General features: G+C 45.7%; 2 long non-coding RNA genes across 2 annotated transcripts in view; one reads left to right on the top strand and one right to left on the bottom strand.

Moving 5' to 3' along the window:
• LOC145423319 (uncharacterized) overlaps nt 1-14,111 on the bottom strand; it is a 412,017-nt gene that overhangs the window by 187,048 nt on the left and 210,858 nt on the right. The window lies entirely within an intron of this gene.
• Nucleotides 1,435-4,842, top strand: LOC145423073 (uncharacterized). The gene is made up of 3 exons (XR_013904187.1): nt 1,435-1,900; nt 1,987-2,304; nt 4,549-4,842. It is a non-coding gene; the product is annotated as an uncharacterized LOC145423073 (long non-coding RNA).

Here is a 14,111-nt window from a genome sequence, read left to right as displayed (position 1 = left end):
ACTGGGAGATTTCTTAAAATCTTTTCTGAACGGATTCAATAATAATGAATTGCATTTATATAACACTTTTCCACTATTCATTCACACACTGGCGGAGGCAAACCACAGTTGTAGCCACAGCTGCCCTGGGGCGGACTGACAGAAGCGAGGCTGTCATATCGCGCCATCGGCCCCTCTGGCCAAATGTCCATAAATGTTTATCTTGTTTGGCCCGCGACCTAAAATGTGCCATTGAGTTTGACACCCCTGCTTAAGCAGTGGTACTTGAAGAAGTATGGAGCATTTTAAGAAAGCGATGAACTCTGTAGAAGAGGGCAATGTACCATCGCATGTATCCAAGTATTCAACTGCTTTGCAGGCCAGAAAAAGCTTTTGAGGCGACTGTGAATACAAAGACACAGCACTGAGTGACTCATGCCCTCTCCTTTTCCATGGATGACTCAAAGCCAGCGAGACCTTGCCGCCTTGGGTCATGTTGTTTCCTGCGACTCCTTGTTTCCCAAAGGTTGGTACGATGCATGAAGCAGCAAAAGTTACAACAAAGGGAAAATCAAAAATATATGTAGTGCACAAAATTGACTTGGGTAACAATGTGCATGACTTCCAGGTTTTTGTGAAGGTTGATGCTCCGACAGTGTGGGTTACACGGAGCTTAAAAACTGTCCAAACAAATACATTTTGTATGAAAAACTAGAAGGTGGATCGCACAAATTTCTTGAATAGTATGTACCCCACAGCAAGCCATATTATGTCTGATAATCCGAGTAATCACACTGCTAACTTTAAGCCTTAAAATACCTAAATGAATGGCACATATCCCACATGCAATTATTCAAATGGGAGAAATTGAAATTAAAATCATTTTGGACCAGGCTGTAAGTGTGTTTATTCTAGTGTAAATGTCAAGATGGGATTCTGTAGTGATTTATGGAGCCAGCCGATATTTGACCATTCCACCCTGGGAGTCATCATCTCTGCTTCTCTCTTATTATTCACAGCTGAACCGTGCACTGTATGTAGCAAAAGTCTCATTGTTATTCTATTAATAACAGAATGCGGGTGTTAAAGACAAATGTAATGTGATTACAATAACGTGTTTACCTCCAGCACTGTCAGCAAACATCGACTCTTTACTGGAGCAGATCATGAATTATATGAAACTGAATGCTTCACACTCTCTGGTTCTGCTGCCTCAAATTTCAAACTCTGTTGAGAAGTCATGGTACAAATTTATGTCACATGAAAATGTGCTGATTTACTTTGTTTGAAGAACTCATAACTGTTTATGATTGTCTAAAGGTGCAAAACAATGTCTTATAATCAGGATGTTTGCAGTTTTATATGTGCACATACTTTGAAAACAGGAAGTGCTTGGTTTCCTGTTAGTACTGTATATTTTCAGAGGGTATAAGCAGGATACCAGCAGATCGAATCAGAGATGGAGGCCTTAATCACAAATCTTGCTTCGGGAAAACGGCGTACCTACATTGTCATCATTGTGATCTTTACCATTTCTGTTTTATTTAGCGGCAACTTTGAATGCACTTGCAAATCACAAGTGTCTGACTGCAGCATTTACATGTTTCTGCCTTCTATAATAATATTTCTCTTAATGCTGTGGACCAGCAGCTCCTTTCAGAGAGTCTCTAGATTCACATGTGTTGGTACATGTGGCTCTAAATGCTGCAGGTTTTGCGGTTCGTTTCTCCGTCACTTTTTAAAGGCATCTTTGGTTAGTGTGCTGTGGGCTGCATATCTGTTTTTCAGTGGAGACTGGTATGTCTGCTGTATGAGCCATCTCTCTAACAGAACAGAAGAGGCACAGTTACCCTGCAAAGACAAGTGGAAGCTCACTATTGAGGAGCGACTACGCATCACTGAGCTGAACAACGAGTCCAGGGTTAGTGGTATTTTCTTCCTGTTTCATATGTTTGAACCTGTCATATTAACACAACAATATGAATGCATTTGGTGTTTCTTTTTCAGAGAGTTGGCTACTTTTTGCTCATGTTTGTCAATGGAGCAACAGCACTGATATCATTAATTAACTGGAGAAAATGCTGTAAAAAAATATCAAGTTGCTTTGACAGAAGAAAAACCTATTACAAACTGATTTTGGAGGAGGAGGGCTTGGTGCGGAAAGACCTTTTAAGGAAAAAGGCCAAAGAAAAGCTGACTGATTTCCTGAAGACAATGATTGAGGAAGGACAATGGGAAAAATGTTTCAATGCTGCAGAAGAACTGATTAAAAGGGAAGAGAACTCACCATTTGAACTGGAGGAGGTCGGAACAGTACAATTTCAGGTAAACGCACTTTAGTTCATTTTTTACACGACAAAACAAATGATTAAACGCAAAGTGGTGTATAAGTGTTTGGCATTTTATAAACCTTCCTCCCGAAATCTGAGTTAGTAAGTGGTTACAGGATTCTCAATGCAGTAATCCATACTTTTGATGAAATTTTACCGCAGAAACATCATTGGAATCAGAGAAATAGCAGAGAAATATATAGATATATTAGGGGTGCAACGATACTCGTATCGATATTGAACCGTTCGATACAGTGCTTTCGGTTCGGTACGCATATGTATCGAACAATACAAAATTTTGTAATTTATTTTATCAACTTTCCTTCTGACGATGCTGTCAGATCTGGCGTTTGGAACTATTTTGGTCTTCATGTGACGTATGACCCTGAAGGTAAGCGCGTCATGGACATGGGTGGGAACTAGTGTGTTAGCGCAGTTAGCTCGTTAACGTGTTGGCCGTCCAGCCCCACGCACGGGGCGATCCGCGGTAGCTCGTTAACTGAGATTTGCCGTGTTGTGGCGTTAACGTCATTTCAGATTAACCTGACAGCACTAGTGGGAACACAACGAATATGACTGCACATTTACGCCGACATCATCCTAGTGCAAAGACAAGTGGAAGCAGACAAAAAGAACAAGCATGCATGCTACAAACTTTAGCCGAGTCATTTAGACAGCCGTTAGCACAGGATTCTCCTTATGGGGACCTGATATGTTTAATATGCTGCTGAGAATATAGCCCAGAAGAAGCGGATAGTATAGCTTTTATTTTGGAAAGAGCCATTTCTCTGTAATAAACTCTCTTTTCCAAAGATGAGAGATTTCTCCATCAGATAGATGTATTTTTTTATTACTTTGTTGTTTCAGCAACATTAAATTTAAAAACTGTACTTTTGAGTTAAAATATATATTTATAATTTTAATAAATGATAAATTAAAAAGGCATGAACATTTTTTTTGTATCGAAAAAATATCGAACTGTGACACCAAAGTATCGAACCGAACTGTGAATTTTGTGTATCGTTGCACCCCTAATATATATATATACATCATCCATCCGATTTGCTAAATTCCGATGTTCCAATAACTTCCATGGCCATAGATGTAAAATCAAACACCTAGTCATGCAGACTACTTCTTTAAATGTTAGCGAAAGAATGGATCACTCTCACTCTCTGGAGGTCACCAACTTCCTTAATCAGTCACTACAGACCTTCAGATTAGCTCAATAACAGTACATAGAGAACTTCATGGAATGGGTTTCCATAGCCAAGCAGCTGCATTCAAGCCTTATATCACCAAGCACAAAGGAAAGCATTGAATGCAGTGGTGTAAAGAAAGTCACTGCTGAAGAGAAATTATAAAATAAATTATAATAAATTATACGTCACTGGCCACTTAGTTCCAGTGAAAGCAACTCTTAATGCTTCAAGACATTTTGGACAACTTCATGCTCCAAACATTGTGGGACCAGTTTGGATGCACTGGTGCTGAGAAGTCTGCTGCCAGAAACTGAAATAAAGCTACTTTTAACTTCTTCCTGCTTCCTATTTACAAGGGGTCAACACAAGGGGTAGCTCCCCACTCTCTATGCGGCAGAGTTTTTACGCTGAATGCTCTTCCTGACATAGATCCAGAGGGGTTTGTGTCTCCATCTGTGTTTGAGCAGGAAATCTTTTTCTTAATTGGGGATTGTTTAAACCCCTGCACTAAAAATGCACACTTTTTTTGACTTAAATGAACATTTTCTCTGGCTAGTATCTCTGCCATCACTTTTCTAAGGTTGAAACACTTGCATCTGTGTAGCAGTCAGTAGAGGTCACTGCTGCATAGGCTTTTACTTTTTCATCTAAGCTGTTGCAGTTCCTCGTGTTTCTTTCACTTTAGTTCATCATATTTTCCTGGTTTCTACAAATTGAAAAGGCCCATGTTCTAATAGTAATCGAGTATTTATTGATTTGAAGACTTGTAACCGGAGCAGATTCTAGCCTATATGCAAGGATGTGTTGGCAGATATAACAGGCAAGTAGTTTTAAGTTAGAGCAGCTGATTAATCAAGTGAATGTTGCTGGTTTGAGACTGTTCAGATGCTGGCATCTCTGAAGTGAGATTCTGGTTGAACATAAACACTAAATGAACTTTGGATTAGATGGACAGGTCTTGGGCTGGCTGAGTCACATTTGCTCACAGCTAAACCCTTCTTTCTAATGAAAATCTCTATATTTCTTTTCTTTTTCAGCACCGTAAATCATCTGACTCAGAACAAAGGCTACTGGAGATTTGAGAAGGCTGACCAGATGAATGCAAAGGCATTAAGAACAGTTATTGCACACAGTCTTTTACTAACAGCAGTTATTTTGTTTTTTTAAATGTACGTCACTGCTTTTCATATTTGTATTAAAGAAGCCAGTAAGACTAAAAGAAACATAAATGAACGATGTATCTCCATCTGCCACAGCTGTGCGAAAAATAAACACACAGCACCTGGAACACAAAACTTTGAAAATGCAGAGCTACATAAATCAGACACCTTTTCATTTGCCACCAGTTGGGACTGAACCAGCTAATATTCATCTGCACTAAGTTGCAGAATTACTTCCTAATTACCAGTGTTGGGCAAGTTACTTTGAAAAAGTATTTAATTATATTTACTAGTTACTTCTTCAAAAAAGTTAGTAACTGAGTTACAATATTCTAAAAGTAATCAATTACTTGAAAAGTAACTATTGCGTTACTTTAGAAAAAGTTTAACCCTCAGGGGTCCAGGGTATAATTGGCCATTTTTAACTACTTTTGATTTTCCCTCCACATTTCACCTTTAAAAACGATTTACTTTGCCTTGTTTGGTCTCATCCTTTTCAGCACAACCTCACGTGTCTGAATTTACAGTCATGTTTTCATTTTGACAGACTGTATTAACACAATTGAGCTAAAATCAGACAAAAAACATAAAATCAGAGTAGAAAAAGTTATATTTTTTACTGTAACAACCACAAACATGTTTGATGAATCATAATTCATAACTTTAAATCCAAATATAAATTGTCAATTTTAAAATCCTATGCACAAGTTTTGCTAACAACAGTTATTTGCAGCCATTTACCTTTTACTTCTTTTTTAAAATAACCATTTCAAACATTACAGAACAATCAGCTGTTCTTCACTAAGATGCCACAAATTATTTGTGCCACTCCAAAAAAATTATTTCTGTCCACTATAAAGGAAACATCACAGCCTGATACCTGCAGGTCTGACAGCAGCAGGTGTGTCACTCCTGTTTCTACCTGGAGACAGCAGTCGCCTCATTGTTCTGACACACAAAACTATCCACAACACTACACACTAACTACACAAGACAACACATTAACTACACACTGCAAACACGCTAAACGTCACAAATCTCTTACATCTCAAAACTCTCTCTCTCTCTCTCTCTCTCTCTCTCTCTCTCACTCCTAAAACTTCCCCTGTTTTTTGGGGGGTTTTTTTGCTCATGAGCAGAGAGTGCTCGCTGCGCTGTCCTTAGACCGTAAACGTGACAAAACTATTGAGGAAAAAACACTGCGTATATATTGTTTATCGTGACTCTGGTTTTAAGTGGCCTATCAACAAAATTTAAAAACTGGTATATGTCACCTTGTTGCTTTGTCTTTAAGCGGTCATGTGATTGTCTTACCATGACTACTTTATTCTTCCTCAGTCAAACAGCAGCACTCATGCGATTGTTTTGCCCCCTTAGCTCCAGGTGTTATGCTAGACCAGGGGTCGGCAACCCTAGGCAGGGGTTAACAAGGGTTAACTGATGACACGGCCATAACTGGACTGGCCATCGGGCATACCGGGCATTTGCTTGGTGGGCCGATGATTTTTTTATTTTATTTTTTTTGTAACGGTATAAACAATGAAAGGTGGTGGATTGGCCAGATGCTGGCCGGTGTGTAAAAATAACTCAGTTGTTTGGTGGTGGCTATGGAGGAGCTTCCACAGATTCAGTAAGAAGTGGTGGAGGCCAGCAGGTGGATGAGGGAAAGGGGAGGCAGGAGGAGCAGAGACCCGAGGCGGTCCGAGTGTCAGGTGAACTGAACTTCAGGTAAGAAGTTATAACCTGCAGTCTATCTGGGTCAGATATGAACCAAGTTTAGGTGGAGTTTATTTTCCTTGTGCTGACTTTTTACTGTCAGTTACAATAACTCGTACTGTGTGCTAGCTAGCATGACGGGGTTGCCACAGGATTACAGGCCCGTGGCACTGACCTCCCACATCATAAAGACCCTGGAAAGGCTCATCCTGGACCAGCTGCGACCCATAGTAAGACCACATCTGGATCCCCTTCAGTTCGCTTATCAGCCTCGTCTCGGAACTGAGGACGCCATCATCTACCTGCTCAATCGTGTCTACACCCATCTGGACCAGCCGGCGAGCACTGTGAGGGTCATGTTTTTTGACTTTTCCAGTGCTTTCAACACCATCAGGCCGACCCTCCTGGGTGATAAGTTAGCAGCGATGCAGGTGGATGCTTCTCTGGTGTCCTGGATTGTTGATTACCTGACAGGAAGACCACAATATGTACGTCTCCCACAGTGTGTGTCTGACAAGGTGATTAGCAACACAGGGGCACCACAGGGGACTGTCCTCTCCCCCTTCCTCTTCACCCTCTACACCACAGACTTCAGCCACTGCACAGAGACCTGCCATCTTCAGAAGTTTTCTGATGACTCTGCGGTGGTTGGATGCATCAGCAGGGATGATGAGACAGAGTACCGGGCTGTGGTCGACTCCTTTGTCACGTGGTGTGAACAGAATCATCTGCAGCTCAACGTGGCAAAGACCAAGGAACTGATCGTGGACTTCAGGAAGACCAGGAAACACTTGACCCCTGTTTCAATCCAGGGGGTCAGTGTTGACATTGTGGAGGACTATAAATACCTTGGAGTTCACATTGACAATAAACTGGACTGGGCTAAAAACACCACAGCACTTTACAGGAAGGGCCAGAGTCGTCTCTATTTTTTGAGGCGACTGAGGTCCTTCAACATCTGCCAGAAAATGCTGAGGATTTTCTACGAGTCTGTGGTGGCCAGTGCGATCCTCTATGCTGTTGCATGCTGGGGGAGCAGGCTGAGGGTCGCGGATGCCAACAGACTTAATAAACTGATCCGTAAGGCCAGCAATGTTGTGGGGATGGAGCTGGACTCCCTCAAGGTGGTGTCGGAGAGGCGGATGCTGTCCAAGATAAAGACAATGTTGGATAACACCTCCCACCCACTCCATGACATGCTGGTCAGTCACAGGAGCTCGTTCAGTGAGAGACTGAGATTACCGAAAAGCACCACTGAACGACACAGGAAATCATTCCTGCCTGTGGCTCCCTGTACAACGCATCCACTTAACACACTGGTTACTGCTACAACTACACATTCTTTTCCAGCTATTTATTAATGAGTGACTTATTTATATATTTATTTATATATATATATATATATATAGCTGGATAGCGTAGTGGTTAAACTACACGCCTTTGGAACAGAGGATCGCAAGTTCGATTCCTGCCTGGGGCGTCTGTATCCAGTAAGGGTCCTAAGGCTAGACCCCCTATGCTAAGCAAGCCTACCGCAGACATGAGCGAGACACATAAATATGAAGGCATGCCGGCTCGGACGTCGCCCGGATCAACAAGGTCCGCGTCAGGTGTTGAGGAACCAGGGCACCCTGACGAAAAGTGGGCTACTGGAACAAGAAGGCATCGGTGGGCAAGGGACGAAAACAGGGCGTTGTTGGAATGCTACTACGCAAGTAACCCCGGCGGAAGGGGCTACATGAATAGGATGAGGGACCTATGGATTCTTCGATACCCAACATCCACAATGACGGCGAAACAACTAGTAGCTCAGTGTTCCAACATTCGAAAGAAGGGACTGCTCTCACAGCTAGAGATTGACGAGGTACAACACAAATGCTACGGCAAGGAGGAGTCAGGACGCCAGGTCAGGGGGGAGATATCATCACCCCCACCCGAGATTGGGTACATAGCCCCAAGTGCGATAGGAGAAGGATCGTTGAGTGCGAGAGGAACTGACCTGAAAAATAGGATCATGGCCAAGCTTGAAACCTGGATCCCCCGTAGCCGGTTACCAAGATTACGTGAAGTACCCTCAGAAGGTCTGCTAGATGATGTTAATGCAGCACTACGGGCAATACCTACAACCACGATTACCGACACTAACAAGCTGATCTACAATACGGCAGCAGTGATCAGTGAGATGCTTGGCTACAAGTTGAACAGCCACAAGGGGCAGTACCCTCCATGGAGAAGGAGGCTAGAGGGCAAGATCAAAGTAGCACGGAGGGAGGTTAGCCAACTAACAGAGTTGCAGAAAGGTGCGACAAATAAGGTGCCTAAGAAATACAGCAAGCTGTCCATACCTGAGGCCTTGGAAACTGCCAAGCAAAGACTCACAGCCTTGGCCAGCCGCTTGAGGAGGTACACCAGAGAGATAGAAGGCAGGAGAATAAACCAGCTGTTCTCCACAGAACCAGCAAAGGTGTACTCTCAGTGGCAAGGGAACAATAAGAGAACAGCACCACCAAGGCTGGAGACGGAGCAATACTGGAAGAGCATATGGGAGAAGGATGCAACCCATAACGGCAATGCTCAGTGGCTAGTGGATCTGAGGGCAGACCACAGCGACCTCCCTGAACAGGGTCCAGTAACCATCACAGTGGCAGATATCCAAGAAAGGGTCTCCAGTATGAAGAGTTGGACAGCACCAGGGCCCGACATGGTTCACGCCTACTGGCTGAAGAAGCTGACTGCACTCCACGAGCGTCTGGCAGCACAAATGAACCAGCTGCTAGTTAACGAGAGACACCCGGAATGGCTAACTGAAGGCCGGACGGTCCTGATCCCCAAGGACCCCAAGAAGGGACCGGTCCCCTCCAACTACCGACCAATAACCTGCCTCAGTACTACATGGAAGCTCCTGTCAGGCATCATATCGGCTAAGATGAACAGGCACATGGGTCAATACATGAGCGGGACACAGAAAGGAATTGGCAAGAATACCAGAGGTGCAAAACACCAGCTACTGGTAGACAGAACAATCAGCCGAGACTGCAAGACCAGACTGACCAACCTGTGCACTGCCTGGATTGATTACAAGAAGGCCTATGACTCAATGCCCCACAGCTGGATACTGGAATGCCTAGAATTGTACAAGATCAATGGGACCCTAAGAGCCTTCATCAGGAACTCAATGGGGATGTGGCGTACAACACTAGAGGCCAACTCCAAGCCCATAGCACAAGTTACCATCAAGTGCGGGATCTACCAAGGAGATGCTCTGTCCCCACTGCTGTTCTGCATAGGCCTGAACCCCCTCAGTGAGATCATTAACAAGACTGGCTACGGATACCGACTACGGAACGGAGCAGTTGTCAGCCACCTCCTGTACATGGATGACATCAAGCTGTATGCCAAGAGTGAACGAGACATCGATTCACTGATCCACACTACCAGGCTATACAGCAATGACATTGGAATGTCGTTCGGACTGGAGAAGTGTAGTCGGATGGTAACAAAGAGAGGGAAGGTAGTCAGAACTGAGGGGATTGAACTACCAGAAGGCAACATTGCAGACATAGAGGACAGTTACAAGTACCTGGGGATCCCGCAGGCAAATGGGAACCATGAAGAGGCCGCTAGAAAGGCTGCAACCACCAAGTACCTGCAGAGGGTCAGGCAAGTCCTGAGGAGTCAGCTGAATGGTAAGAACAAGATCCGGGCCATCAACACGTACGCCCTGCCCGTGATCAGGTACCCTGCTGGGGTAATAGGCTGGCCAAAGGAGGAGATAGAAGCCACTGACATAAAGACAAGAAAGCTCCTGACCATGCATGGAGGGTTTCACCCCAAGTCCAGCACCCTGAGGCTGTACGCTAAGCGGAAGGAAGGGGGCCGGGGACTGGTGAGTGTCAGCACCACAGTCCAGGATGAGACAACGAACATCCAAGAATACATTGGGAAGATGTCCCCAACTGACCGAGTGCTCAGTGAATACCTCAGGCAGCAGAAACCCAAGAAAGAGGAGGGAGACGAGGAACCATCATGGAAGGACAGGCCCCTGCACGGTATGTACCACCGGCAGATAGAGGAGGTGGCTGATATCCAGAAATCCTACCAGTGGCTGGACAAAGCTGGACTGAAAGACAGCACAGAGGCACTAATCATGGCAGCACAAGAACAAGCTCTGAGTACAAGATCCATAGAGGCTGGGGTCTATCACACCAGGCAAGACCCCAGGTGCAGGCTGTGTAAAGATGCCCCAGAGACAATCCAGCACATAACAGCAGGGTGCAAGATGCTAGCAGGCAAGGCATACATGGAACGCCATAACCAAGTGGCCGGCATAGTGTACAGGAACATCTGTGCCGAGTATAACCTAGAAGTCCCGAGGTCAAAATGGGAGATGCCCCCAAGGGTGGTGGAGAATGACCGAGCTAAGATCCTGTGGGACTTCCAGATACAGACGGACAAAATGGTGGTGGCTAACCAACCGGACATAGTGGTGGTAGACAAACAGAAGAAGACGGCCGTAGTGATCGATGTAGCGGTTCCGAATGACAGCAATATCAGGAAGAAGGAACACGAGAAGCTGGAGAAATACCAAGGGCTCAGAGAAGAGCTCGAGAGGATGTGGAGGGTGAAGGTAACGGTGGTCCCCGTGGTAATCGGAGCACTAGGTGCGGTGACTCCCAAGCTAGGCGAGTGGCTCCAGCAGATCCCGGGAATAACATCGGAGATCTCTGTCCAGAAGAGCGCAGTCCTGGGAACAGCTAAGATACTGCGCAGGACCCTCAAGCTCCCAGGCCTCTGGTAGAGGACCCGAGCTTGAAGGATAAACCGCCCGCAGGGGCGTGCTGGGTGTGTATATATATATATATATATATATATATATCCAGCACATAACAGCAGGGTGCAAGATGCTAGCAGGCAAGGCATACATGGAACGCCATAACCAAGTGGCCGGCATAGTGTACAGGAACATCTGTGCCGAGTATAACCTAGAAGTCCCGAGGTCAAAATGGGAGATGCCCCCAAGGGTGGTGGAGAATGACCGAGCTAAGATCCTGTGGGACTTCCAGATACAGACGGACAAAATGGTGGTGGCTAACCAACCGGACATAGTGGTGGTAGACAAACAGAAGAAGACGGCCGTAGTGATCGATGTAGCGGTTCCGAATGACAGCAATATCAGGAAGAAGGAACACGAGAAGCTGGAGAAATACCAAGGGCTCAGAGAAGAGCTCGAGAGGATGTGGAGGGTGAAGGTAACGGTGGTCCCCGTGGTAATCGGAGCACTAGGTGCGGTGACTCCCAAGCTAGGCGAGTGGCTCCAGCAGATCCCGGGAATAACATCGGAGATCTCTGTCCAGAAGAGCGCAGTCCTGGGAACAGCTAAGATACTGCGCAGGACCCTCAAGCTCCCAGGCCTCTGGTAGAGGACCCGAGCTTGAAGGATAAACCGCCCGCAGGGGCGTGCTGGGTGTTTTTTATATATATATATATATATATATATATATATATATATATCAGAATCAGAATCAGAATACTTTATTGATCCCTGGGGGAAATTATTTTTTGTTACAGTGCTCCATTTTAAACCAACATTAAGACAAGACAGACAATACACTAACTAAGAATAGTACAATATATACATATATATATACATACATACATACATAAGTCACTCATAAATAAATAGTTGGAAAAGAAACATGTGTAGTTGTAGCAGTAACCAGTGTGTTAAGTGGATGCGTTGTACAGGGAGCCACAGGCAGGAATGATTTCCTGTGTCGTTCAGTGGTGCTTTTCGGTAATCTCAGTCTCTCACTGAACGTGCTCCTGTGACTGACCAGCATGTCATGGAGTGGGTGGGAGGTGTTATCCAACATTGTCTTTATCTTGGACAGCATCCGCCTCTCCGACACCACCTTGAGGGAGTCCAGCTCCATCCCCACAACATTGCTGGCCTTACGGATCAGTTTATTGAGTCTGTTGGCATCTGCGACCCTCAGCCTGCTCCCCCAGCATGCAACAGCATAGAGGATCGCACTGGCCACAACAGACTCATAGAAAATCCTCAGCATTTTCTGGCAGATGTTGAAGGACCTCAGTCGCCTCAAAAAATAGAGACGACTCTGGCCCTTCCTGTAAAGTGCTGTGGTGTTTTTAGCCCAGTCCAGTTTATTGTCAATGTGTACTCCAAGGTATTTATAGTCCTCCACAATGTCAACACTGACCCCCTGGATTGAAACAGGGGTCAAGTGTTTCCTGGTCTTCCTGAAGTCCACGATCAGTTCCTTGGTCTTTGCCACGTTGAGCTGCAGATGATTCTGTTCACACCACGTGACAAAGGAGTCGACCACAGCCCGGTACTCTGTCTCATCATCCCTGCTGATGCATCCAACCACCGCAGAGTCATCAGAAAACTTCTGAAGATGGCAGGTCTCTGTGCAGTGGCTGAAGTCTGTGGTGTAGAGGGTGAAGAGGAAGGGGGAGAGGACAGTCCCCTGTGGTGCCCCTGTGTTGCTAATCACCTTGTCAGACACACACTGTGGGAGACGTACATATTGTGGTCTTCCTGTCAGGTAATCAACAATCCAGGACACCAGAGAAGCATCCACCTGCATCGCTGCTAACTTATCACCCAGGAGGGTCGGCCTGATGGTGTTGAAAGCACTGGAAAAGTCAAAAAACATGACCCTCACAGTGCTCGCCGGCTGGTCCAGATGGGTGTAGACACGATTGAGCAGGTAGATGATGGCGTCCTCAGTTCCGAGACGAGGCTGATAAGCGAACTGAAGGGGATCCAGATGTGGTCTTACTATGGGTCGCAGCTGGTCCAGGATGAGCCTTTCCAGGGTCTTCATGATGTGGGAGGTCAATGCCACGGGCCTGTAATCCTGGGGGCCACTGGGACGTGGCGTCTTTGGTACAGGGACGAAGCATGATGTCTTCCACATCACTGGGACCCTCTGCAGACTCAGATCAGCATAAACAGTTTATGAAAGACTCCACACAGCTGGGGGGCACAGGTCTTGAGGACAAGGGGACTCACTCCGTCTGGTCCAGCAGACTTGCCTGAGTGAAGTCTCCTCATTTGCATCTCAACCTGGTATTGAGTGAAGGTGATGGGTGGGGGAGGGGTGTCAGGAATCTCACAGGAGGCAACAGCGCCATGTGAAGAGAGAGGCTGGCACAGTGGTGTGGCTCTGGATTCCAGGCTGACTGCAGGTGAGGTTGTGGGGGTGGGAGCAGACACTGTGGTGTCGAATCTATTGAAAAACAGATTCAACTCGTCGGCTCTATTCTCACCTCCCTCAGCTCCCCTGCTGTTGGTTGGCCTGAATCCAGTGATGGTCTTCATGCCCCTCCACACCTCTCTCATGCTGTTCTGCTGGAGTTTCCACTCCAGCTTCCTCCTGTAATTGTCCTTAGCCTCTCTGATCTTGTCCTTTAGTAACACCTGGATCTTCCTCGCCTCCTCTTTGTTGCCCCCTCTGAAAGCCCTCTTCTTGTTGTTGAGGAGGGCTTTGATGTCCTTAGTCACCCACGGCTTGTTATTTGGGTAACAATGAACAGTCTGAGCTGGAACAATGGAGTCGGTGCAGAAAGTTATGTAGTCTGTGATACACTCAGTAAGCCCATTGATGTCCTCGGCGTGAGGCTCACAGAGTGTTTCCCAGTCGGTCACCTCGAAACAGCCCTGTAGTTCTGCTAAGGCCTCCTCTGACCACCTCCTA

Source organism: Astatotilapia calliptera, chromosome 20, assembly GCF_964374335.1.
Source record: "Astatotilapia calliptera chromosome 20, fAstCal68.1, whole genome shotgun sequence".
Classification (NCBI taxonomy): domain Eukaryota; kingdom Metazoa; phylum Chordata; class Actinopteri; order Cichliformes; family Cichlidae; genus Astatotilapia; species Astatotilapia calliptera.
The sequence above is the reverse complement of the archived record's forward strand: the minus strand, read 5'-3'. Positions and strand labels throughout refer to the sequence as shown.